The sequence below is a fragment of the Procambarus clarkii genome, chromosome 17 (genome assembly GCF_040958095.1).
Source record: "Procambarus clarkii isolate CNS0578487 chromosome 17, FALCON_Pclarkii_2.0, whole genome shotgun sequence".
NCBI classification, from domain to species: domain Eukaryota; kingdom Metazoa; phylum Arthropoda; class Malacostraca; order Decapoda; family Cambaridae; genus Procambarus; species Procambarus clarkii.
The window spans coordinates 28,210,311-28,235,558 of NC_091166.1; positions in this window are offsets into that span (position 1 = coordinate 28,210,311).

Genomic DNA, 25,248 nt, shown 5'->3' on the forward strand with positions numbered 1-25,248 from the left:
TGCTTGATTAGATATGGACTCCATCCTGGAGCCGCATACTCCAGGATTGGTCATATGTGGTATATATAATGTTCTGAAAGATTCCATACACAAGTTTTCAAAGGCCGTTCTTATGTTAGCCAACCTGGCATATGCCGCTGATGTTATCCTCTTGATATGAGCTTCAGGAGACAAGTCTGGCGTGATATCAACCCTCAAATCTTTCTCTCTCTCTGACTCTTGAAGTATTTCATCTCCCAAATGATACCTTGTATCTGGTCTCCTGCTTCCTAACCCTATCTTCATTACATTACATTTGCTTGGGTTAAACTCTAACAACCATTTGTTCGACAATTCCTGCAGTTTGTCCAGATCTTCTTGAAGCCTCAAGCTGTCCTCCTCTGTCTTAATCCTTCTCATAATTTTGGCGTCGTCAGCAAACATTGAGAGGAATGCGTCTATACCCTCTGGGAGATCATTTACGTATATCAGAAACAGGAGAGATCCGAGTACTGAGCCGTGTGGGACTCCACTGGTGACTTCACGCCAATCTGAGGTCTCACTCCTCACTGTAACTCCCTGCTTCCTATTGCTTAGGTACTCCCTTATCCACTGGAGCGCCCTCCCAGTTACTCCTGCCTTTTTCTCCAGCTTATGCATCAACCCTTTGATGGGGTACTGTGTCAAAGGCTTTCCGACAGTCCAAAAAATGCTGTCCGCCCATCCTTCGCTTTCTTGCTTAATCTTTGTCACCTGATCGTAGAATTCTATTAAGCCTGTAAGGCAAGATTTACTCTCCCTGAACTCAGGTTGATGGTTTCAGGGAGTGTGTGTGTACTCACCTAGTTGTGTTTGCAGGGATTGAGCTCTGGCTCTTTGGTCGCGTCTCTCAACCGTCAATCAACAGGTGTACAGATTCCTGAGCCTATTGGGCTCTATCATATCTACACTTGAAACTGTGTATGGAGTCAGCCTCCACCACATCACTTCCTAATGCATTCCATTTGTCAACCACTCTGACACTAAAAAAGTTCTTTCTAATATCTCTGTGGCTCATTTGGCTCTCAGTTTCGACCTGTGCCCCCTTGTGCGTGTGCCCCTTGTGTTAAATGGCCTGTCTTTTATCTACCCTATCAATTCCCCTTGAGAATCTTGAATGTGGTGATCATGTCCCCCCTAACTCTTCTGTCTTCCAGCGAAGTGAGGTTTAATTCCCGTAGTCTCTCCTCGTAGCTCAGACCTCTCAGCTCGGGTACTAGTCTTATGCTTGACTACATATGGACTCCATGCTGGAGCCTCATACTCCAGGATTGGTCTGACATATGTGGTATATAATGTTTTGAAAGATTCCTTACTCAAGTTTATAAAGGCCGTTCTTATGTTAGCAAACCTGGCATATGCCGCTGATGTTATCCTCTTGATATGAGCTTCAGGGGACAGGTCTGGCGTGATATCAACCCCCAGGTCTTTCTCTCTCTCGGACTCCTGAAGTATTTCGTCTCCCAAGTGATACCTTGTATCTGGTAACCTGCTTCCTACCCCTATCTTCATTACATTAAATTTGCATTATTTGTGTGTGTGTGTGTACTCACCTAATTGTGCTTGCGAGGGATGAGCTTTGGCTCTTTGGTCCCGCCTCTCAACTGTCAATCAACAGGTGTACAGATTCCTGAGCTTATTGGGCTCTATCATATCTACATTTGAAACTGTGTATGGAGTCAGCCTCCACCACATCACTTCCTAGTGCATTCCATTTATTAACTACTCTGACACTGTGAAAATTCTTTCTAACGTCTCTGTGACTCATCTGGGTACTAAGTTTCCACCTGTGTCCCCTTGTTCGTGTCCCACCCGTGCTGAAGAGTTTGTCTTTATCCACCCTGTCAATTCCCCTGAGAATTTTGTAGCTGGTTATCATGTCTCCCCTTACTCTTCTGTTTTCCAGGGATGTGAGATTCAGCTCCTTCAGCCTTTCCTCGTAGCTCATTTCTCTCAGTTCCGGGACGAGCCTGGTGGCATACCGCTGAATCTTCTCTAACTTTATCTTGTGTTTAACTAGGTATGGACTCCAAGCTGGAGCTGCATACTCCAGGATTGGTCTTACATAAGTGGAATACAGGATCCTGAACGATTCCTTACACAAGTTTCTAAAAGCAGTTCTTAAGTTGGCCATTCTAGCATATGCCGCTGATCATATTCTTTTGATGTGGGCCTCTGGGGACAGGTTCGGTGTGATATCAACCCCCAGATGTTTCTCTCTATTTGACTCTTGCAGGATTTCACCTCCCAGATGATACCTTGTGTTCAGCCTCCTGCTCCCTTCGCCTAATTTCATTACCTTACACCTTCCTGAGTTGAACTTTAGCAGCCATTTTCAAGACCATTCTTCCAGTTTGTCCAGGTCATCCTGCAGTCTCTGTCTATCTTCATCCGTCTTGATTCTTCTCATAATTTTTGCATCATCAGCAAACATCGAGAGGAACGAGTCTACACCCTCCGGAAGATCGTTTACATATATTAGAAACAGGATGCGTCAAAGTACTGAGCCCTGTGGGATTCCGCTGGTGACATCTCGCCACCCTGATGTTTCCCCCCTCACCGTTACTCGCTGTTTCCTGTTGCTTAAGTATTCCCTTAACCATTGGAGCACCTTCCCTTTTACTCCTGCCTGTTGCTCCAACTTTTTTAACAGCCTTTTATGGGGAACTGTATCAAAGGCTTTCTAGCAGTCCAGGAAAATGCAGTCGGCCCACCCTTCTCTTTCCTGCCTAATTTTTGTTGAATGGTCATAGAATTCTGTTAAACATGTGAGACACGATTTACCATCCCTGAACCCATGCTGGTGGTGTGTTACTAAGTCATTTCCCTCCAGGTGCTCTATGAGCCTTTTTCTCACGATCTTCTCCATCACCTTGCATGGTATACAAGTTAGGGAAACTGGCCTGTAGTTCAGTGCCTCTTGCCTGTCACTCTTCTTTTATATTGGGACTACGTTAGCGGTCTTCCAACTTTCTGGTAAGTCTCCTGTTTCCAGTGACCTGTTATACACCATAGAGAGTGGCACACTTAGTGCTTCTGCACCTTCCTTTAGTATCCATGGTGAGATTCTGTCAGGCCCAACAGCCTTTGTCACATCCAGCTCCAGCAGACACCTTTTGACCTCATCACTGGTGAGGTAAAATTCCTCCAAGGCTGGTTGGTTTGCCTCCTCCTCATTTAGTGCAGGGGCTTATCCTTGTTCTATTGTGAAGACCTCCTGGAATCTCTTGTTGAGTTCTTCACACACCTGTGTGTGTGTGTGTGTGTGAGTGTGTGTGTGTGTACTCACCTATTTGTACTCACCTATTTGTGCTTGCGGGGGTTGAGCTTTGGCTCTTTGGTCCCGCCTCTCAACTGTCAATCAACTGGTGTACAGATTCCTGAGCCTACTGGGCTCTATCATATCTACATTTAAAACTGTGTATGGAGTCAGACTCCACCACATCACTGCCTAATGCATTCCATCCGTTAACTACTCTGACACTGAAAAAGTTCCTTCTAACGTCTCTGTGGATCATGTGGGTACTCAGTATCCACCTGTGTCCCCTTGTTCGCGTCCCACCAGTGTTGAATAGTTTATCAATGTTTACCCGGTCGATTCCTCTGTGGATTTTGTAGGTTGTGAACATGTCTCCCACAAAAGACATGAAGACTCCCACAAAAGACAGAAGACTCTCTTCTGTCTTCCAGTGTCGTAAGGTGCATTTCCCGCAGCCTTTCCTCGTAACTCATGCCTCTTAGTTCTGGGACTAGTCTAGTCGCATACCTTTGGACTTTTTCCAGTTTCGTCTTGTGCTTGACAAGATTTGGGCTCCATGATGGGGCCGCATACTCCAGGATTGGTCTTACATATGTGGTGTACAAGATTCTGAATGATTCCTTACAAAGGTTCCTGAAGGCTGTTCTGATGTTAGCCAGCCTCGCATATGCCGCAGACGTTATTCTTTTTATGTGGGCTTCAGGAGACAGGTTTGGTGTGATATCAACTCCTTGATCTTTCTCTCTGTCCGTTTCATTAAGTACTTCATCTCCTATTCTGTATCCTGTGTCTGGCCTCCTGTTTCCACTGCCTAGTTTCATTACTTTGCATTTACTCTGGTTGAACTTCAACAGCCATTTGTTGGACCATTCACTCAGTCTGTCTAGGTCATCTTGTAGCCTCCTACTATCGTCCTCAGTTTCAATCCTCCTCATAATTTTTGCATCATAGGCAAACATTGAGAGAAACGATTCTATACCCTCTGGGAGATCATTTACATATATTAGAAACAGTATAGGTCCAAGGACTGACCCCTGCGGGACTCCACTCGTAACGTCTCGCCAATCTGAGACCTCACCCCTCACACTGACTCGTTGTCTCCTGTTGCTTAGGTACTCCTGTATCCAACAGATTACCTTCCCTTTCACTCCAGCCTGTATCTCCAGCTTTTTCACTAGCCTCTTGTGTTGCACTGTATCAAAGGCTTTCTGACAATCCAAAAATATGCAGTCTGCCCACCCTTCTCTTTCTTGCTTTATTTTTGTTGCCTGGTCGTAAAATTCAAGTAACCATGTGGGGCAGGACCTGCCATCCCTGAATCCATGTTGGTGCTGTGTTACAAAGCTCTTTCGCTCCAGGTGCTCCACTAGCTTTCTTCGCACAATCTTCTCCATCAGCTTGCATGGTATGCAGGTTAAGGACACTGGCCTGTAATTCAGTGCCTCCTGTCTATCCCCTTTCTTGTATATCAGGACTACGTTAGCCGCTTTCCAAATTTCTGGCAGTTCCCATGTTCCCAGAGATTTGTTATACACTATGCAGAGTGGTAGGCACAGTTCTTCTGCTCCTTCCTTTAGTATCCAAGGGGAGATTCCATCTGGGCCTATAGCCTTTGTCACATCCAACTCTAGTAAACACTTCCTTACTTCCCCGCTGGTAATCTCAAACTCTTCGAGTAGTTCCTTGTTAGCTATTCCCTCTCTTATCTCTGGGATTTCTCCTTGCTCTAAGGTGAAGACCTCTTGGAATTTCTTATTCAATTCCTCACACACTTCCTTGTCATTTGTAGTGAATCCTTCTGCCCCTATCCTTAATTTCATAACCTGTTCCTTTACTGTTGTTTTTATCCTGATGTGTCTCTGCCTTGCTTGCGATGTCGTTTTCGTATTGTCTTTCTGCCTATCTTCTCATCCTGACATTCTGGTATCGTTCTCTGCTCTCCAGTGTCCTGTTATTCCTATAGTTTCTCCATGCCCTTATACTTTGCTGCTTAGCTAACCTACATCTCTGATTAAACCATGGGTTTCTCATCTTCATTTCACTGTTTTCCTTTTGGGCTGGGACAAACTTGTTTGCTGCGTCCTTGCACTTTTGCGTGATGTAGTCCATCATACCTTGGGCTGTCTTTTCCCTGAGCTCTGTTTCCCATGCCATATCTTTTAGGAATTTTCTTATCTCTTCATAGTTTCCCTTTCGGTATGCTAACCTTTTGGTTTCGGTATCCCTCCTCGAGTTCAATAACCCTTCTTCAATCAGGTACTCAAACACCAATACACTGTGGTCGCTCATTCCTACTGGGGCCTCAAAACCGATTTCTCTTATGTCAGAGTCGTTCAGGGTAAAGACCAGGTCGAGTTTCGCTGGTTCGTCATTTCCTCTCATCCTTGTGGGTTCTCTGACATGCTGGGTTAAGAAGTTTCTAGTCACCACCTCCAGTAGTTTGGCTCTCCACGTATCCTCGCCTCCATGCGGTTCCTTGTTCTCCCAATCAATCCTTCCGTGATTGAAGTCTCCCATGATGAGCAGGTGGGATCTATTTCTACAGGCAGCAGAGGCTGCCCTCTCAATTATAGTGTTAACTGCCATGTTGTTGTTTTCATACTCTTGACTGGGTCTTCTGTCATTTGGTGGAGGGTTATATATTACTGCTACTATTATCCTTGGTCCTCCCATTGTCATGGTGCCTGCTATGTAGTCTCTGAAACCCTCACAGCCCGGGATAGCCATCTCCTTAAAACTCCATTCCTTTCTCATGAGTAGGGTCATTCCGCCTCCTCCCCTACCTTCCCTCTCTTTCCTTATTACTGTGTACTCCTGGGGAAACACGACATTCGTTATGATTCCAGAGAGTTTTGCTTCAGTGAGTCCGATTACAGCTGGGTTCACTTCTTGTGCTCTTTCCCGTAGTTCACTTGCCTTGCTTGTGATCCCATCTATGTTTGAGTACATTACCCTGAAACTGACTCTCTTCTGCTTCTCCTCTGGGGGGGGACCTGTGGGCTCTGAGGTGAGCGGGAGCTGGGAGGATCTGGTACGGGGAGACTGGTGGAGGAGGAAGGGCATGGGGGGGTGGGGGAGAGGGGGAGGGTATGGGGGGGTGGGTAAGAGGGGAAGGGTAGGGGGGGAGGGTGAGACGGGGAGGGTTGGGGGGAGAGTGAGAGGGGGAGGGTTGGGGGGGTTGGAGAAGGAGGGTTGGGAGAGCATGGGGGGAGGAGAGGCATTGGGGAATAGGGGAGATGGGGAGCGTGGGGGGAAAGAGGAGGGCTGAGGTGGGTGAGGAAGAGGGGAGGGTTTAGGGGAGTGGTGGAGAGGGGAAGACTTAGGTGGGGTGGGGGGCTTCGGGCGGCGGGGGAGAAGGGAGGGCTTGGGGGTGGGAGAGACGGGAAGGCATGTGGGAGAAGGGAGGGCTTGGGGGATGGGGGAGAAGGGAGGTCCTGGAGAAAGGGGTGAGTGGGAGGAGGGGGTGATTGGGAGGAGGGGGGGGTGGGTGGGGGGGAGGGTGCCCTAGGTGGGTACTTAGTGGGGGGCTGACAGGGGATGGGGCAGGTTGGGTGTCTGTTGGGTAGAATGTGGGGGTGGTGCCCCAATCCCTGTGGCTGTTGCACAGTTTGAGGAGGGTTTTCCACTTCCCTCTGGGATTGTAGGGTTCCGGGTTGTGGAACTCTGATTCCTTTCTCTCTCCCTGCGCTCCTTCCTCGCGTCTGCTGCCTGTATTCTCTCTTCTCTTGTCATATCCCTCTGCAGGAATACTTTTTTGAACTTCGAGGTTCGAACTTTTTTGAACAAAGGGGTCTCCCATTTCCAATGACCTACTATACACTATGGAGAGTGGCAAGCAAAGTGCTCCTGCACACTCTTTCAGTACGTATGTGTGTGTGTGTTTACTAGTTGTGTTTTTACGGGGGTTGAGCTTAGCTCTTTCGGCCCGCCTCTCAACTGTCAATCAACTGTTTACTAACTACTTTTTTTTTTTTCCACACCACACACACACACACACCCCAGGAAGCAGCCCGTGACAGCTGACTAACTCCCAGGTACCTATTTACTGATAGGTAACAGGGGCATTCAGGGTGAAAGAAACTTTGCCTATTTGTTTCTGCCTCGTGCGGGAATCGAACCCGTGCCACAGAATTACGAATCCTGCGCGCTATCCACCAGGCTACGAGGCCCCGAGTGTGTGTGTGTGTGTGTGTGTGTGTGTGTGTTTGTGTGTACTCACCTAGTTGTGCTTCCGGGGGTTGAGCTCTGACTCTTTGGTCCCACCTCTCAACTGTCACTCAACAGGTGTACAGGTTCCTGAGCCTACTGGGCTCTATCATATCTACACTTAAAACTGTGTATGGAGTCAGCTTCCACCACATTACTTCCTAGTGCATTCCATTTTTCAACCACTCTGACATTAAAAAAAAGTTATTTCTAATATCTCTGTGGCTCATTTGGGCACTCAGTTTCCACCTGTGCCCCCTAGCGCGTGTGCCCCTTGTGTTAAATAGCCTGTCTTTATCAACCCTGTCGATTCCCTTGAGAATCTTGAATGTGGTGATCATGTCCCCCCTAACTCTTCTGGCTTCCAATGAAGTGAGGTTTAATTCCCGTAGTCTCTCCTCGTAGCTCATACCTCTCAGCTCGGGTACTAGTCTGGTGGCAAACCTTTGAACCTTTTCAGTTTAGTCATATGCTTAACTAGATATGGACTCCATGCTGGAGCCGTATACTCTAGGATTGGTCCGACATATGTGGTATATAATGTTCTGAAAGCTTCCTTACACAAGTTTCTAAAGGCCGTTCTTATGTTAGCCAACCTGGCATATGCTGCTGATGTTATCCTCTTGATATGAGCTTCAGGGGGCAGGTCTGGCGTGATATCAACCCCCAGGTCTTTCTCTCTCTCTGACTCTTGAAGTATTTCATCTCCCAAATGATACCTTTTATCTGGTCTCCTGCTTCCTGTTACCAATCGTTCGTTACAGCTCGAGACCCTACAACAGCCAGACTTTAAAATGTCTAGGGATACTACAACTGCTGTTGTCTACAGCGGGTCACCAGTGTAACCCCTTGATTGATAACAGGCATAAAGTAAAATTTTCCTTTAGGACTGAAGAAATATACATATAAATTTAAATATATATATTAACAATATAATCAATATTATATAAGCACATATAGGCCAATATTTCATTATTAAAGCAAACATCAAAATACTGTCTCTCCCAGAATAAAGATCTACTAAATGACAAATATATTGTGACAAGAGTAATTTTAAACTAACTTAGTAATTGGTTAGAATAATATGTATAACAAAAGTAAGGTAATTATTGCTTATACAGTAATTAAAATAACACAAACAAAGGGGAATGATGGCATGCCCACCCAGCAACTGACTCTCCCACGAACAATTTGCCAACTCAGGTTCAACAATTATAATTCACCTATTGTTACCCACTTATGATCATACAAATCATTAGTTCCCACGGGAACAACTGAGTACACAAAGAAAAAAAACAATCATTCCCACGATACGTTGGGCCTAACACCAACCATACAACAATGAAATATATAAACATATAACTGCATAAATATACATACATGAAATTATATATTACACAAAGCATATATAAATGTAAGCATATATAAATGTACAAACTAATTTATTTAATTACGTATCTTAGAGAGGTACGTAACACTTCCTACCCCTATTTTCATAACATTACATTTGCTTGGGTTAAACTCTAACAGCCATTTGTTCGTCCATTCCTGCAGCTTGTCCAGGTCTTGTTGAAGCCTCAAGCTGTTCTCCTCTGTCTTAATACTTCTCATAATTTTGGCGTCGTCAGCAAACATTGAGAGGAATGAGTCTATACCCTCTGGGAGATCATTTACGTATATCAGAAACAGGATAGGTCCAAGTACAAAGCCCTGTGGGACTCCACTGGTGACTTTACGCTATTCTGAGGTCTCACCTCTCACTGTAACTCCATGCCTCCTATTGCTTAGGTACTCCCGTATCAACTGGAGCGCCCTACCAGTTACTCCTGCCTGTTTATCCAGCTTGTGCATCAACCTTTTATGGGGTACTGTATCAAAGGCTTTCCGACAGTCCAAAAAATGCAGTCCTCCCATCCTTCTCTTTCTTGCTTAATCTTTGTCACCTGATCGTAGAATTCTATCTAGCCTGTAGGACAAGATTTATCCTCCCTGAACCCATGTTGATGGGTTGTCACGAAGTCTCTTCTCTCCAGATGTGTTACTAAGTTTTTTCTCAATCTTCTCCATCACCTTGCATGGAATACAAGTTAAGGACACTGGCCTGTAGTTCAGTGCCTCTTGTCTGTCACCCTTTTTTTATATTGGTACTACATTAGCAGTCTTCCATATTTCTGGTATGTCTCCCGTTTCCAGTGACCTACTATACACTATGGAGAGTGGCAAGCAAAGTGCTCCTGCGCACTCTTTCAATACCCATGGTGAGATTCCGTCCGGCCCAACACCTTTTCTCACATCCAGCTCCAATAGGTGCTTCTTGATCTCATCGCTTGTAATTTCGAACCTTCCCAAGGTCACCTGGTTTGCTGCCACCTCTTCTAGTGCCGTGACTTCTCCCTGTTCTATTGTAAAGACCTCCTGGAACCTTTTGTTGAGTTCTTCACAAACCTCTCTGTCATTTTCGTGTACCTGTCCTCGCCCACCCTAAGTTTCATCACCTGTTTCTTCACTGTTGTCTTCCTCATGATGTGACTGTGTAGTAGCTTGGGTTCGGTCTTGGCTTTATTAGCTGTATCATTTTCATACCTTTTCTCAGCTGCTCTTCTCACACTGACATACTCGTTCCTGGTTCTCTGGTATCTCTCTCTTCTTTCTGGTGTTCTGTTATTACGGAAGTTCCTACATGCTCTTTTGTTCAGCTCCTTTGCTTTCATACATTCCCTATTAAACCACGGATTCTTCCTTTGCATCTCTGTTTTTTCCTGTTGGGCTAGGACAAACCTGTGTGTGTGTGTGTGTGTGTGTGTGTGTGTGTGTGTGTGTGTGTGTGTGTGTGTGTGTGTGTGTGTGTGTGTGTGTGTGTGTGTGTGTGTGCGTGTGTGCGCGCGCGTGTGTGTGTGTGTGTGTGTGTGTGTGTACTCACCTAATTGTACTCACCTAATTGTGCTTGCGGGGGTTGAGCTTTGGCTCTTTGGTCCCGCCTCTCAACTGTCAATCAACTGGTGTACAGATTCCTGAGCCTACTGGGCTCTATCATATCTACATTTGAAACTGTGTATGGAGTCAGCCTCCACCACATCACTTCCTAGTGCATTCCATTTATTAACTACTCTGACACTGAAAAAATTCTTTCTAACGTCTCTTTGGCTCATCTGGGTACTAAGTTTCCACCTGTGTTCCCTTGTTCGTGTCCCACCCGTGCTGAAGAGTTTGTCTTTGTCCACCCTGTCAATTCCCCTGAGAATTTTGTAGATGGTTATCATGTCTCCCCTTACTCTTCTGTTTTCCAGGGATGTGAGGTTCAGCTCCTTTAGCCTTTCCTCGTAGCTCAATCCTCTCAGTTCCGGGACGAGCCTGGTGGCACACCGCTGAATCTTCTCTAACTTTGTCTTGTGTTTAACTAGGTATGGACTCCAGGCTGGAGCTGCATACTCCAGGATTGGTCTTACATAAGTGGTATACAGGGTTCTGAAAGATTCCTTACACAAGTTTCTGAAGGCAGTTCTTATGTTGGACAGTCTAGCATATGCCACTGATGATATTCTTTTGATGTGGGCCTCTGGGGACAGGTTCGGTTTGATATCAACCCCCAGATCCTTCTCTCTATTTGACTCTTGCAGGATTTCACCTCCCAGATGATACCTTGTGTTCAGCCTCCTGCTCCCTTCGCCTAATTTCATCACCTTACACTTTCCTGAGTTGAACTTTTACTGCCATTTTCTAGACCATTCCTCCAGTTTATCTAGGTCATTCTGTGGTCTCTGTCTATCTTCATCCGTCTTGATTCTTCTCATAATTTTTGCATCATCAGCAAACATTTAGAGGAATGAGTCTATACCCTCTGGAAGTTCGTTCACATATAATAGAAACAGGATGGATCCAAGTACTGAGCCCTGTGGGACTCCGCTGGTAACATCTCGCCACTCTGATGTCTCCCCTCTCACCGTTACTCGCTGTTTCCTGTTGCTTAAGTACTCCCTTATCCACTGGAGCACCTTCCCTTTTACTCCTGCCTGTTGCTCCAACTTTATTAACAGCCTTTTATGGGGTACTGTGTCAAAGGCTTTTTGGCAATCCAGGAAAATGCAGTCGGCCCACCCTTCTCTTTCCTGCCTAATTTTCATTGCCTGGTCATAAAATTCTATTAAACCTGTGAGGCACAATTTACCATTTCTGAACCCATGTTGGTGGTGCGTTACAAAGTTATTTCCCTCCAGATGCTCTACGAGCCTTTTCCTCACGATCTTCTCCATCACCTTGCATGGTATACAAGTTAAGGAAACTGGCCTGTAATTCAGTGCTTCTTGCCTGTCACCCTTTTTTGTATATTGGGACCACGTTAGCTGTCTTCCAACTCTCTGGTAAGTCTCCTGTTTCCAGTGACCTGTTATACACAATAGAGAGTGGCACACTTAGTGCTTCTGCACCTTCCTTTAGTATCCATGGTGAGATTCTATCAGGCCCAACACCCTTTGTCACATCCAGCTCCAGCAGACACCTTTTGACCTCATCACTGGTGAGGTCAAATTCCTCCAACGTTGCTTGGTTTGCCGCCTCCTCATTTAGTGCAGGGGCTTCTCCTTGTTCTATTGTGAAGACCTCCTGGAATCTCTTGTTGAGTTCTTCACACACCTCCTTGTCATTCTCTGTGTATCTGTTCTCCCCTTTCCGCAGCTTCATCACTTGTTCCTTCACTGCTGTTTTCCTCCTGATGTGGCTGTGGAGCAGCTTTGGTTGGGTCTTGGCTTTACTCGCGATGTCATTTTCAAACTGTCTCTCTGCTTCCCTCCTCACTCTGAGGTACTCATTTCTGGCTCTCTGGTATCTCTCCCTGCTCTCTGGTGTTCTGTTATTTCTGTAGTTTCTCCATGTTCTTTTACTCAGTTGATTCGCTAACTTAGATTCCTGGTTGAACCATGGGTTTTTCTGTTGTTTTTCGTTTTTCTCCTTTTGGACGGGGATAAACCTGTGTGCAGCTTCCTGGCACTTCTGGGTGACAAAATCCATCATGACCTGCACATTCTTGTCTCTAAGTTCTGTTTCCCATGATATTCCCCTGAGGAAGTTCCTCATCTCGTCATATTTTCCTCTTCGGTAATTCAGTCTTTTTCCCTCTGCTCCCATCCTTGGATAGGTTATCCCTACCTCCAACAAGTACTCAAAGGTCAGTACACTGTGGTCACTCATTCCTATGGGGGCTTCAACTTTGACTTCCCTCATTTCTGACTCATTCAGGGTGAATATCAAGTCGAGTCTAGCTGGTTCATCAGTGCCTCTCACTCTTGTGGGTTCCTTGACATGCTGGCTCAGAAAATTCCTTGTAGCCACTTCCAAGAGTTTAGCTCTCCACATATCTGCACCACCATGTGGGTCCCCATTCTCCCAGTCTATCTTTCCATGGTTGAAATCATCCATAATTAAGAGTCTTGAGCCATTCCTGCAGGCAACTGAAGCTGCTCTCTCTATTATATTAATGGTTGCCATGTTGTTCCTATCAAACTCCTGTCTAGGTCTTCTGTCATTTAGGGGAGGGTTGTAAATGACTGCCACTATTATCTTAGGTCCACCCATTCTTATAGTTCCTGTTATGTAATCTCTGAATCCGTCACAGCCCGGAATTTCCATCTCATCAAAACTCCAGTCCTTCCTTATCAGCAAGGCCACTCCTCCACCTCCTCTCTGTTCCCTCTCTTTCCTTACTATATAGTAGTCCTTTGGAAACACAGCATCTGTTATGTTGTTCCATGGTCATTGCTACTTGGGTAGGCTCATCCTCCTGTGAGGTAGTTTCCAGGGGTTCAGGGGGAGGTGGAGTGGGGGATGGAGGGCTTAGGTCTTGTTCAGGCCTGCTTAGGGCAGGGAGAAATCCTGGGGGTGAGGGAGCAGGGATTGCTTGGGAAGAGGGCACGCCCTTTTGCGGTGTAGTTGACAGGGGTTTGGAGGGAGATGGAGTGGGGGAGAGAGGGCTTTGGTCTTGCTCAGGCCTGCTTGGGGCAGGGAGAAGACCAGGGGCTGGGAAAGCAGGGGCTACTTAGGGTAAGGGGAGAGGGAGGATTTGGGTTTCATGATGGGCATTATGCATTGTGCATAATGCATGGGCATTGTGTGTGTGTGCGCGCGTGCGCGCGCGCGCGCGCGTGTGTGTGTGTGTGTGTGTGTGTGTGTGTGTGTGTGTGTGTGTGTGTGTGTACTCACCTAGTTGTACTCACCAAGTTGTGCGTGCGGGGGTTGAGCTCTGGCTCTTTGGTCCCGCCTCTCAACTGTCAATCAACAGGTGTACAGGTTCCTGAGCCTATTGGGCTCTATCATATCTACACTTGAAACTGTGTATGGAGTCAGCCTCCACCACATCACTTCCTAATGCATTCCATTTGTCAACCACTCTGACACTAAAAAAGTTCTTTCTAATATCTCTGTGGCTCATTTGGGCACTCAGTTTCCACCTGTGTCCCCTAGTGCGTGTGCCCCTTGTGTTAAACAGCCTGTCTTTATCAACCCTGTCAATTCCCTTGAGGATCTTGAATATGGTGATCATGTCCCCCCTAACTCTTCTGTCTTCCAACGAAGTGAGGTTTAATTCCCGTAGTCTCTCCTCGTAGCTCATACCTCTTAGCTCGGGTACTAGTCTGGTGGCAAACCTTTGAACCTTTTCAGTTTAGTCATATGCTTAACTAGATATGGACTCCATGCTGGAGCCGTATACTCTAGGATTGGTCCGACATATGTGGTATATAATGTTCTGAAAGATTCCTTACACAAGTTTCTAAAGGCCGTTCTTATGTTAGCCAACCTGGCATATGCTGCTGCTGTTATCCTCTTGATGTGAGCATCAGGGGACAGGTCTGGCGTGATATCAACCCCCAGGTCTTTCTCTCTCTCGGACTCTTGAAGTATTTCATCTCCCAAGTGATTCCTTGTATCTGGTCTCCTGCTTCCTACCCCTATCTTCATTACATTACACTTGCTTGGATTAAACTCTAACAGCCATTTGTTCGACCATTCCTGCAGCTTGTCCAGGTCTTCTTGAAGCCTCAAGCTGTCCTCCTCCGTCTTAATCCTTCTCATAATTTTGGCGTCGTCAGCAAACATTGAGAGGAATGAGTCTATACCCTCTGGGAGATCATTTACGTATATCAGAAACAGGATAGGTCCAAGTACAAAGCCCTGTGGGACTCCACTGGTGACTTCACGCCAGCCTGAGGTCTCACCCCTCACTGTAACTCTCTGCTTCATATTGTTTAGGTACTCCCTTATCCACTGGAGCGCCCTACCAGTTACTCCTGCCTGTTTCTCTAGCTTATGCATCAACCTTTTATGGGGTACTGTGTCAAAGGCTTTCCGACAGGCAAAAAAAATGCAGTCCGCCCACCCTTCTCTTTCTTGTTTAATCTTTGTCACCTGATCGTAGAATTCTATCAATCCTGTAAGGCAAGATTTACCCTCCCTGAACCCATGTTGATGGGTTGTCACGAAGTCTCTTCTCTCCAGATGTGTTACTAGGTTTTTTCTCACAATCTTCTCCATCACCTTGCATGGTATTCAACAGGGGTCTCCAAACTTTTCAATGTAAGGGCCACATTATATATTTCCCATATTTATGCGGGCCGGAGGAATAAAAACTGAAAAAAACAAAAAACAAATCAGTGCCAGTAATTTAATTTCCTCAAATATTAAAGTATAAACATAGAAAAATTAAAACATATAATAATAATAATAATTTTTATTTAGGTAAGGTACATACATAAAGAGATTTTACAAAGTTTGTTGGCTTTATAGATAGAGCTAGTACATACAATGCCTAAAGCCACTATTACGCAAAGCATTTCGGGCAGGAAAAACATTAATGACTAAAGCTTAAAACTAATGGGAAAAAGAATAAAATGTGTTGAGAACAAATAAAAATAGAGGTAAAAGAGGGGGGAACATTGTTGAAAAAGCAGCACAAATACAATTATAAATTATTACAGAAAATTACATTCAAACAGCGTTGATTTGAAAAAAAAAAAAAAAAAAAAAAAAAAACATACATGGGTTGACTACAGAGGGGTAAGGTAGGTTACAGAGAATTAATTAGGTATAGCTTCGTTTTTAACTTAAACTGGTTGAGAGAGGTACAGTCTTTAACATGGTTGGGAAGGTCATTCCACATTCTGGGCCCCTTGATTTGTAGAGCATTTCTGGTTTGATTAAGTCGTACTCTAGGAATATCAAAACTGTATTTATTTCTGGTGTGGTGCTCATGGGTTCTGTTACAACCTTCTATGAAGCTTTTGAGATCAGGATTGGCATTATAGTTTAGCGTTTTATATATGTATAATACACATGAGAGAATGTGCAGTGACTTAATGTCTAACATATTCAGAGATTTGAGTAGGGGTACCGAGTGATGTCTGGGGCCAGAATTGGATATTGTCCTAATAGCAGCTTTGTGTTGAGTAATTAGAGGACGTAAGTGATTTTGGGTAGTAGAGCCCCAAGCACAAATACCATAGTTGAGATATGGATAGATAAGGGAGTAATAGAGAGTCACCAGGGCAGGGCGTGGTACATAATATCTGATCTTAGAAAGAATGCCCACAGTTTTTGAAACTTTTTTTGATATGTTTAGAATGTGTCCCTGGAAATTCAGCTTGTGGTCAATGAGAATGCCAAGGAATTTGCCATCTAATTTGTTACAAATTTGGGTATTGTATATTTTGAGATTTATTTGATTAGAGGATTTATTGCCAAACAGAATATAGAAAGTTTTGTCAATGTTAAGAGTGAGTTTGTTGGCAGTTAGCCACAGATGGACTTTATTTAGCTCAGTATTTACTGTGGCATTTAGAGCAAGGGGATCAGGACTGGAGTAAATGAAGGTTGTGTTGTCAGCAAATAGAATTGGTTTGAGGTGTTGGGAGGCATTTGGAAGGTCATTAATGTAGATGAGAAAGAGGAGAGGGCCAAGTATGCTGCCCTGGGGAACACCAATGTTGATGGGTAGGGTGGGAGAAATTGTATTATTCACAGAAACACATTGGAGCCTGTCAGTAAGGTAGGATTTGAGGTATTGTAGGGAGTGTCCTCTGACACCATAATGATTTAATTTAAAAAGAAGGTTTTGGTGGTTGACAGTATCGAAAGCCTTACGCAGGTCCACAAATAACCCAACAGGGAACTCATTTCTATCAAGAGCTGTATGAATCGAGTTAAGCATACTAATAAGTGCATCGTTAGTGCTTTTTTTGGGCCTGAAGCCATATTGGCAAGGGCTAAGTATATTGAGTTTGGCTAGATATGAGTAAAGCTGCTTATAGATTAGTTTTTCAAAAATTTTTGACAAGTTTGGCAGGATTGATATAGGTCTGTAGTTGTTAACATCTGTGAGATCACCACATTTGTGGACAGGCGTTACTCTCGCTTTTTTTAGAATATCTGGAAAGGTTTGGAGTTCAAGTGACTTGTTGAAGAGCAAAGCAATAGCAGGGGCTAAAGATCTGGAGGCTTTTTTGTAGATTAAAGTTGGTATCTCCTCAAGGGCACCAGACTTGGTTTTAAGGGAAAGGATTATCTCATTTAAATTTATTAAATTTATCTTCGTAGTATTTAGTTTTGGCTCGTCTAATTATCTTAGATAGCAATAATGAGTAATTCTTTGAGAATTCTTTGGAGACAATTCCTAACCTATACTTCTTCTCATGGTCATGTTTTTTATTAATAGATTTAAGTATTCCCTTTGTAAGCCAGGGATTGTTAAGCCTTTTGGTTGTGACTTGTTTTGTAAGCATAGGACAGTGGGTATTATAAAGGCTAAGAGTTTTTTGAAGAAAAGATTGCACTGCTAGGTTGATGTCCTCTATGTTACCTAACTCGGATTCCCAGTTGACATTTTCAGTAGCAGTTATAAAATTGTCTATAGCAGTTTCATTGTGTAGTCTAAAACGTATCTCTCTTGACTCAAGAGGTGGTTTGCTAATGTTAGTTAAGAGAAATGTGGGGTAATGGTCTGTAGTGCTATCGGTGATTATACCTGAAGTAAGCGGAGAGGTTATGTTTGTCCAGATGTGATCTAGAGTCGAGGAAGCAGGAATTCATACAGTTGAGGAAGCTAACAGCAGTTGGGTGTTCTGGCTCGCAGAGGTCAATATTAAAGTCCCTTGCGATAATTAGGTGGTTTTTGTTCAGTCTGTTATCAAGTATTAGATTTCTAAGGTTTGAGTTGAATTCGGACACATCAGTGTTAGGAATTCTATAAACTGCACCCACAGACAGGACAGACTCGGCACCCTTGACTCTGAAGCTGGCGAAGATATACTCCTCATAGCAGTCTCTAGTTCTAATTTCTTTTAAGCATGTTAGTTCTTGGTGGTAGTAAAGAGCAGTGCCACCACCTCTTTTTGGAGAAAATCTTTTTGGAAAAAATCAGGGTAAACTAAATAGATTCCTGCCTTTAGTTTTATGCAACCAAATTAGTGTGACGAATGATACTGTCGTTTTGACTTCAAAATTTCATTAAAATCAGGTTCCAGATTAGATGAGCCAATTGTAAGAATTGATTTCAAGTGATCATCAGACAAATTTGCTCGATAGTTAGATTTCACATACTTCATTTTGGAAAAAGTTTGTTCACACAAGTATGTTGAACCAAAAATGGACACAAAACTACAAGCAAACTTTATCAAATTTGGAAACTGATCTGGCTGCAGGCATTTATAAAACTCAATCAGATTTCCTTCTCTATACTTATCTTTCAGTCTGTCATCTGCCTGGAGATCAATAATTTCCATTTGAAATTGAGTTGGAAGATTTTCAGCATTGCAGTCAAATGGATTATGAAAGAGCCTGATTTCATTTGCTTTGGCATCAAGGTCAGCAACTCGCTTCTGAAACTGTTTTTTCAAATCTGAAATTATTTCATTTGCAAATGAAAAAGGAAACTCAACTTTACTTTCTGCATGAAATTTTTCACAACATGGAAAATGAGCAAAATTCTTAACCTTCACCTGGCCTTCAAGTAGCGCAAGTTTTGCTCTGAATGCCTTCACATGAACAAAGTAGTCACTGATCAAATTTGTTTTGCCTTGCAATTTCAGATTCAAGTTATTCATATGACCTGTCATATCTGCAAAAAATGCCAATTTCCAAATCCATTCACATTCTTATAATAATGGCTGAGGTTTATTTTTCTCTGTGAGAAATAAATCAATTTCTAATCTGAGCTCAAAGAAATGCAGCAAAACCTTTCCACAACTAAGCCATCTAACTGCTGTATAATAAGGCAAGTTAACAAACTCCGCATCAATTTCTTTCAAGAAATCACGGAACTGGCGATGGTTGAGTGCATGAGATCTAATGAAATTAACCACAGAAACAACAGGTTTCATGACACAAGACATATCAACATATTTTAGGCACAATGCTTGTTGATGGATAAGGCAATGCAGAAAAATGGGTTTTGAGAATCCTCCAACCTCACAAGCTGTTGTAATTTGCCCAACCAAACCCTTCTTTGTCCCAGACATATTCTTTCCTCCATCAATTGTCACACACTGCACTTGTTTCCATTGCAGGTTATATTCTGTCATAGTTTTACTTACTTCATTGAAAATGTCCTCTCCAGTTGTTGTGGTGTGCATGCTGTGAACTGATGCTAATTCTTGGCTCACATTAAATTCACTATCAACACCACGAATGAATACTAAGAGCTGAGAAGTATCACGCACATCAGTTGATTCATCCAACGCAAGAGAATACCAACAAAATCTTTTTGTTTTTTCCTTTATTTGCCGAATTATGTCGCCTCCTAAATCTTCAATTCTACGAGCAACAGTATTTGACCCAAGACTTATCATTTTGAAGAGGTTTACTTTTTCTGGACATACCTCTCCTGCTGCTTCCACTATACACTCTTTTATGATACTACCATCAGTGAAAGGTTTTCCTTTTTTGGCCAACACATAGGCAACTTTGTAACTGGCTCTAGTTGAATTTTCATTTTCAGATTTTTTCTTACTGAAAACAGCTTGTTGAGAATGCAGACTGTGCTGAAATGATTCAAACTTTTTAGTGCGTTCTGCTCCTGTGATGTGAGAATAACTTGAGCCATGTTTAGATTCATAGTGCCGACGAATATTGTATTCCTTCAGAACAGCAACACTGTCTCTACATATTATGCATAAAGCTTTATCATTTGCTATCACAAAAAAGTACTTTATCTTCCATTCGTCATTGAACCGACGGCACTCACTGTCCACTTTTCTTTTCTTTATCTTTTCCATATCTGAAAACATAAGGGTAAAATAAATGAAATAAATTCTACAGGAAAAAAACAGCTTGTATGTGGTGTTAAAAAGCATAGCATATTATTATAAAGTGGTAAATATTATGGCAACAGCTTTCGTTGATAAACTTAATGGTTACCATTTTAACTATTTTAAACATGCAATATTTTTGGCTACAATAGTATTATTGCTATTTTGTATAACTAAGATAAAGGCATTGTCAAAGTACAGAGAAAAGAATATTGTACAGTGTTTGTGCTCCCTGAAACGGAAGCAGCGAAGCCCCACTCGCCCTCCATCCCCACAATATACAGTTATACACAACTGATTGGTTGTAATGCACAACACATACCTACCAGTATTAGTATCTGTGCGTCACACTATCGAGAGAGAGGAAAACTGACTCAGGTTGAGCGCCACCAGTCAGCAGCCCCAGCTTTGAATAATTCTGCGATGCCATTCGTACGATAATTATTTTTTCAAGGCCACCACACAGGGATTTGTTTGGAGGGCCGGATGAAATTATGTGGCGGGCCGGATGTGGCCCGCGGGCCATAGTTTGGAGACCCCTGGTATACAAGTTAAGGACACTGGCCTGTAGTTCAGTGCCTCTTGTCTGTCACCCTTTTTGTATATTGGTACTACATTAGCAGTCTTCCATATTTCTGGTAGGTCCCCCGTTTCCAGTGACCTACTATACACTATGGAGAGTGGTAGGCAAATTGCTCCTCAACACTCTTTCAATACCCATGGCGAGATTCCATCTGGCCCAACAGCTTTTCTCACATCCAGCTCCAATAGGTGCTTCTTGACCTCATCTCTTGTAATTTCGAACCTATCCAAGGTCACCTGGTTTGCTGCCACCTCTTCTAGCGCCGCGACATCTCCCTGTTCTATTGTAAAGACCTCCTGGAACCTTTTGTTGAGTTCTTCACACACCTCTTTGTCATTCTCTGTGTACCTGTCCTCGCCCACCCTAAGTTTCATCACCTGTTCCTTCACTGTTGTCTTCCTCCTTATGTGACTGTGTAGTAGCTTGGGTTCGGTCTTGGCTTTATTAGCTATATCATTTTCATACCTTTTCTCAGCTGCTCTTCTCACACTGACATACTCGTTCCTGGTTCTCTGGTATCTCTCTCTACTTTCTGGTGTTCTGTTATTACGGAAGTTCCTCCATGCCCTTTTGTTTTGCTCCTTTGCTTTCATACATTCCTTATTAAACCACGGATTCTTCCTTTGCTTCTCTGTTTTTCCTGTCGGGCTGGGACAAACCTGCTTATAGCCTCCTGACATTTTTGGGTAACATAGTCCATCACGTCTTGTACGGACTTGGTTCCGAGTTCTGTGTCCCAATGTATATCCCATAGGAATTTATTCATTTCCTCATAGTTGCCCTTTCGGTACGCCAGCCCTTTGGTTCCCAGTTCTTTTTTGGGGGTGATAATTCCCAGCTCAACCAGGTACTTAAAGCTCAATACACTGTGATCACTCATTCCCAAGGGGGCTTCCAACTTAACTTCCCTTATATCCGACTCATTTAGGGTAAATATCAGATCAAGCAAGGCTGGTTCATCCCCTCCTCTCATTCTTGTCGGTCCCTTGACGTGTTGACTTAGAAAGTTTCTTGTTGCCACATCCAGCAGCTTAGCTCTCCATGTGTCTGGGCCTCAATGTGGGTCTCTGTTTCCCCAATCTATCTTCCCATGGTTGAAGTCTCCCATGATTAGAAGTCTGGATCCGTTCCTGCTAGCCACAGAAGCTGCTCTCTCTATTATATTGATGGTGGCCAAGTTGTTTCTATCATATTCTTGTCTGGGTCTTCTGTCATTTGGTGGGGGGTTATATATGACTACTATTATAATTTTCTGTCCTCCAGTTGCTATGGTGCCTGAAATGTAGTCACTGAAACCTTCACAGTTCTGAATTACCATCTCTTCGAAACTCCAACCTTCTCTTAGTAGCAGAGCTACCCTACCTCCTCCTCTCCCTTCTCTCTCTTTCCTCACTACATAGTAGCCCTGTGGAAACACTGCGTTTGTTATGATTTTCGTTAACTTTGTTTCTGTCAGTGCTATTATCTCTGGGTTTTCTTCTAGTGCCCATTCTCCAAGTTCACTTGTTTTATTTGAAATCCCGTCTATGTTAGTGTACATCGCCTTGAAGCTCACTTTCTTCTGTTCATTTTCATGTCCCTTTCTTGGCAAGAATTCTGCTGGCGTGAGAAGCTGTTCCGTGGGTGAGAGGATCTGTGAGGTGGTTTGCAGGGTCTCAGAGGATTTTGGGGTGGGGGGTGGGGGTTGAAGGGAAGGGGGGACAGGTAGGGTGTGGTGGTTAAGGAGGTAGAGGGGACATGGAGGATACGCAGTGAGGGGGGAGGAGGGATAGGGAGGGTCTGGGATGAAGGGGGAGGGGGGACAGGGGGAAAAAGGTGGGAGGGGGGACATGATGGGAATGGAGAAGGGGTGTCAGGGTCAGAATGGGGTGAGGTGGGAGGGAGGGTTGGGTGGGGGCAGGTAGGGTGAGGGGAAGGGAGGGTTTCTATGCAGAGGGGGGTGGTGATGTGGCCCCCCCCCCCTCTGGTGTTGCTGGGATGCTGGTTTTGGGTTCTCCTCTTGTCTCTGGGACTGTTGTGTTGAGGGCTGTGATTTCCTGGTTTGCTCCTCTCTCCCTGCGCTTCCTCCTTGCCTCTGCTGCCCTGGCTCTCTCCTCCTTCGTCCTGTCCCTCTGCAGGAATACGTTTTTGTATCCCTCCATATGCTGTAGACGACTCTTCCTTTTGAGAATGTCCTCCTTTGTGGTTTCGATTGTAAACACCACCTTTACAAGTCGGTTTCTGTCCATGTTGTACCAGCCCAACCTGAAAACCTGTGTGTGTGTGTATGTGTGTGTGTGTACTCACCTAGTACTCACCTAGTTGTGCTTGCGGGGATTGAGCTCTGGCTCTTTGGTCCCGCCTCTCAACCGTCAATCAACAGGTGTACAGTTTCCTGAGCCTATTGGGCTCTATCATATCTACACTTGAAACTGTGTATGGAGTCAGCCTCCACCACATCACTTCCTAATAGATTCCATTTGTCAACCACTCTGACACTAAAAAAGTTCTTTCTAATATCTCTATGGCTCATTTGGGCACTCAGTTTCCACCTGTGTCCCCTTCTGCGTGTGCCCCTTGTGTTAAACAGCCTGTCTTTATCAACCCTGTCGATTCCCTTGAGAATCTTGAATGTGGTGATCATGTCCCCCCGAACTCTTCTGTCTTCCAACGAAGTGAGGTTTAATTCCCGTAGTCTCTCCTCGTAGCTCATACCTCTCAGCTCGGGTACTAGTCTGGTGGCAAACCTTTGAACCTTTTCCAGTTTAGCTTATGCTTGACTAGATATGGACTCCATGCTGGAGCCGCATACTCCAGGATTGGTCTGACATATGTAGTATATAATGTTCTGAAAGATTCCTTACACAAGATTCTAAAGGCCGTTCTTATGTTAGCCAACCTGGCATATGCTGCTGATGCTATCCTCTTGATATGAGCTTCAGGGGACAGGTCTGGCGTGATATCAACCCCCAGGTCTTTCTCTCTCTCTGACTCTTGAAGTATTTCATCTCCCAAATGGTACCTTGTATTTGGTCTCCTTCTTCCTACCCCTATCTTCATTACATTACATTTGCTTGGGTTAAACTCTAACAGCCATTTGTTCGACCATTCCTGTAGCTTGTCCAGGTCTTCATGAAGCCTCAAGCTGTCCTCCTCTGTCTTAATCATTCTCATAATTTTGGCGTCGTCAGCAAACATTGAGAGGAATGAGTCTATAACCTCTGGGGGATCATTTACGTATATCAGAAACAGGATAGGTCCAAGTACAGTGCCCTGTGGGACTCCACTGGTGACTTCACGCCAGTCTGAGGTCTCACCCCTCACTGTAACTCTCTGCTTCCTATTGCGTAGGTACTCCCTTATCCACTGGAGCGCCCTACCAGTTACTCCTGCCTGTTTCTCCAGCTTATGCATCAACCTTTTATGGGGTACTGTGTCTAAGTCTTTCCGACAGTCCAAAAAAATGCAGTCCGCCCACCCTTCTCTTTCTTGCTTAATCTTTGTCACCTGATCGTAGAATTCTATGAAGCCTGTAAGGCAAGATTTACCCTCCCTGAACCCATGTTGATGGGTTGTCACGAAGTCTCCTCTCTCCAGATGTGTTACTAGGTTTTTCTCACAATCTTCTCCATCACCTTGCATGGTATACAAGTTAAGGACACTGGCCTGTAGTTCAGTGCCTCTTGTCTGTCACCCTTTTTGTATATTGGTACTACATTAGCAGTCTTCCATATTTCTGGTAGGTCCCCCATTTTCAGTGACCTACTATACACTATGGAGAGTGGTAAGCAAAGATCTCCTGCACACTCTTTCAATACCCATGGCGAGATTCCGTCCGGCCCAACAGCTTTTCTCACATCCAGCTCCAATAGGTGCTTCTTGACCTCATCTCTTGTAATTTCGAACCTATCCAAGGTCACCTGGTTTGCTGCCACGTCTTCTAGCGCCATGACATCTCCCTATTCTATTGTAAAGACCTCCTGGAACCTTTTGTTGAGTTCTTCACACACCTCTTTGTCATTCTCTGTGTACCTGTCCTTGCCCACCCTAAGTTTCACCACCTGTTCCTTCACTGTTGTCTTCCTCCTGATGTGACTGTGTAGTAGCTTTGGTTCGGTCTTGGCTTTATTAGCTATATCATTTTCATACCTTTTCTCAGCTGCTCTTCTCACACTGACATACTCGTTCCTGGTTCTCTGGTATCTCTCTCTACTTTCTGGTGTTCTGTTATTACGGAAGTTCCTCCATGCCCTTTTGTTCAGCTCCTTTACTTTCATGCATTCCCTATTAAACCACGGATTCTTCCTTTGCTTTTTTTTCCATGTCGGGATGGGACAAACCTGCTTACAGCCTCCTGACACTTTTGGGTGACGTAGTCCATCATGTCTTGTACGGACTTGGTTCCGAGTTCTGTGTCCCAATGTATATCCCATAGGAATTTATTCATCTCCTCATAGTTTCCCTTTCGGTACGCCCTTTGGCTCCCAGTTCTTTTTTGGGAGTGATAATTCCCAGCTCAACCAGGTACTCAAAGCTCAATACACTATGATCACTCATTCCCAATGGGGCTTCCAACTTAACTTTCCTTATATCCGACTCATTTAGGGTAAATATCAGATCAATCAAGGCTTGTTCATTCCCTCCTCTCATTCTTGTCGGTCCCTTGACGTGATGACTTAGAAAGTTTCTTGTTGCCACATCCAGCAGCTTAGCTCTCCATGTGTCTGGGCCTCCATGTGGGTCTCTGTTCCCCCAATCTATCTTCCCATGGTTGAAGTCTCCCATGATTAGAAGTCTGGATCCGTTCCTGCTAGGCACAGAAGCTGCTCTCTCTATTATATTGATGGTGGCCAAGTTGTTTCAATCATATTCCTGTCTGGGTCTTCTGTCATTCGATGGGGGGGGGGGGGAAGGTC